Source organism: Bos mutus, chromosome 4, assembly GCF_027580195.1.
Source record: "Bos mutus isolate GX-2022 chromosome 4, NWIPB_WYAK_1.1, whole genome shotgun sequence".
In the NCBI taxonomy this organism is placed as follows: Eukaryota; Metazoa; Chordata; class Mammalia; order Artiodactyla; family Bovidae; genus Bos; species Bos mutus.
This window is the reverse complement of record NC_091620.1, coordinates 86,945,993-86,949,090: the sequence shown is the minus strand read 5'-3', so window position 1 is coordinate 86,949,090 and position 3,098 is coordinate 86,945,993. Positions and strand designations below refer to the sequence as shown.

The 3,098-nt window shown below is 39.8% G+C and overlaps 1 non-coding gene across 1 annotated transcript; it reads left to right on the top strand.

Annotated features, from left to right (window-relative positions):
- Positions 1–2,165: 2,165 nt before the first annotated feature.
- On the top strand, positions 2,166–2,839 carry LOC102264409 (peptidyl-prolyl cis-trans isomerase A). The gene has a single exon (XR_001351637.2). It is a non-coding gene; the product is annotated as a peptidyl-prolyl cis-trans isomerase A (transcript).
- Positions 2,840–3,098: the final 259 nt, after the last annotated feature.

Here is a 3,098-nt window from a genome sequence, read left to right as displayed (position 1 = left end):
TCCTTTGAAGTTCTTTTCTGAAGAAGTAGATACTCATGAAAAGAGAATGACAAATACCTTTTTGTCTTCCAGGACAGAATAGGCAATGACTGCAAACAGATTTTTTAAATATGCAAGTATTTGTAAGACATAGCATAAATTAAACTCCAAAAAAGGATTAGAAGAGCCAAATAAGGCTACAAAGGAAGGAGAACAGGTTATGTGAGCTAAATCTGCTCTAGCTCAAGAGCTGTGGGAAGGGTGAATTTAGTCATAGAAAAAAATTTATTGCCATAGCAGGTTTTTTTTTAAAGACAGCAATAACAACAATAATGAATAAAGCTGCTAACACTGACAAGTTCTACTATATGTGGAAGGAAATAGGGCTTTATGAGGACTGTCTTATCTAATCACATCCCTGCCATTAGTTCTGTTACTGTTATCCTATCTATCTACTTACTCCATTCATCCATCATGTAAATATGTATATCTATTTATCTATCTCTACAGATACTTATATTTCATCCATATAGTGAGATCTGGTGAGGTTTAATTGCAAAAGAACTTAAGAGGAAAGATAATTATAAGGAGTCCAGAAAGGGAAACTGACACCAGAAACAATCCCTGGGCTGTGTTGCCCTGGCAGATGGGCAACACTGTCAGTAGGCAAGTGTGGTTCTTGTCTTGAGAGAATGGGGTCATATTTAGTACTGGCAGGTTCCCTTTCCTGTCATCCTCATCCTAATGATAAACAATTTCTGATTTTAAAAACACTGCTGGTAGCAGGGATGGCCATTTTATCTATTGTCTTGACCAACAAATAGCCCATATTCCCTGACATAGTTGTCTCTCTAGCTTAGCATCATTAGGAAAGAGGCTTCTAAGTAAGATAGGGAGGAGTAATTTGCCCTAAGGACCATGAAATAGGTTTCTCAGGCTGTAAACTGCACATTCCCTGGGGGAGTGCTACTCACAGTGGCAACTCTCTGAATGGAATCACTGGAGTTGTTTAGTAGACAACCTGTGTAACTGTACATGGCAGACCATCTGCTCTCACCAATGAGATCAACCGTATGAGCTGAATGACCAGCAGTTCCACTGGAGCCTTCTCATTTCTCACAGTTTCCAGGCATATTTGCAGACAAAATATTGAGATTATGGTTAGAAACTAGCTCTGGAAAGGAGAAATAGAACATTGACATATAGGAAGGAAAAAAACCAAGAGCTGTCTCTGAGTTTGCATTACTTTGAATGTTTACAGCCTCTTGTTGCCTTTCTAGGAAATGCCCTCCTGTATTATTGCTGGGGTTTTACAGCCAATTGGGGAACTAGTTGAAAAACCCTGGACAGAAACTCAACAAGAAGTGAAACCAAATTCCATTTAAGAATGAAACCACACTGATCACATGAGATGCCCATGTCATCACCTGGTGCACGGAGAGGGAAGCAAATATACTGATGATCTGGTCCAGATGCCAGGCAGCTGCATTCATCCTTATAAGAGAGAGGAGACAAACAGTGCAACAGAGTGGATAGATCTCTCCTCCTGGTGAATTTAATGCTGTGTATTTACTAGAGTTGAGTGACATTTGGATTATAATCACATTGGGTGAGTGGCAGTGAAAACAGAAAACATCTCTTTTAGTCTGACTATAGATTAATCACAGGATTTTCAATCTGGAAAAGACCTTTGAGATCAGTTCTTCTGGAACTTGAACAGTTAACCCATGAGTAAACTGAAAATTAAAGAAATTAGGTCACTTAGAACAAATTATTCTAACTCCTGTCTCAGTACTTTCTATCACATCCCACTATCGGAACAACAGTATTAATATCCATTTTTATGACTAAAATATTGACAGGGATGAGAGGGGAAGCACAGAGCACAAAGTACAGTGACAGCTCAATACTTATTCTGTGCCAGACACACAGTTCTAAGTCTTCTGTACATATTCATCTCACTTAATCTTCACAATGCCAAGGAGTCCACAGCATCTCCCTTTTATGAATTAGGAAATGGAGACATAAAGAAGTGAAATTATTTAAGGTCACAGAAAAGGTAAACAGTGGAGCTGAGATTCAAACCCAGGCAGTCTCACCCCAAAGTTTATTCTCTTAACTATTCTACCATCATTAAAGAACGTATTTGCAAGATGATTTTTAAAATTAGAATAAATTAAACAAACTTTAAATCTGAATCTATGGCCTTGCAGACGCAGCCACCCCGGAACCTCCCTTGCTGTCTAGCCATGGTCAACCCCACTGTGTTCTTCAACATCGCTGTCGACAGCGAGCCCTTGGGCCGCGTCTCTTTTGAGCTGTTTGCAGACAAAGTTCCAAAGACAGCAGAAAACGTTCATGCTCTGCGCACTGGAGAGAAAGGATTTGGTTATAAAGGTTCCTGCTTTCACAGAATAATCCCGGGATTTATGTGCCAGGGTGGTGACTCCACATGCCATAATGGTACTGGTGGCAAGTCCATCTATGGCGAGAAATTTGATGATGAGAATTTCATTCTGAAGCATACAGGTCCTGGCATCTTGTCCACGGCAAATGCTGGCCCCAACACAAACGGTTCCCAGTTTTTCATCTGCACTGCCAAGACTGAGTGGTTGGACGGCAAGCATGTGGTCTTTGGCAAGGTGAAAGAGGGCATGGATATTGTGGAAGCCATGGAGCGCTTTGGGTCCAGGAATGGCAAGACCAGCAAGAAGATCACCATTGCTGACTGTGGACAAATCTAATAAATTTGACTTGTGTTTTACTTAACCACCAGACCGTTCCTTCTGTAGCCCAGGAGAGCACCCCTTCACCCCCATCTGCTCGAAATATCCTATAATCTTTGTGCTCTCGCTACAGTTTCTTTGGGTTCCATATTTTCCTTATCCCCCTTCAAGGTTAGCTGGATTGCAAAGTTAAATTTATGATTATGAAATAAAAACTAAACAATTAAAAAATAAATAAATAAATCTGAATCTATGCTTTATTTAGATTTCTTTAAAAACTAATTAACAGCAAGTAGGAAGATTTTCTTTACCCAAAGACAGGACACTTTCAATAGCATGTCACCCAGCTTTTAACCACACAGTTGTTTTATTTTGAGTGTTGTTATTTAAACC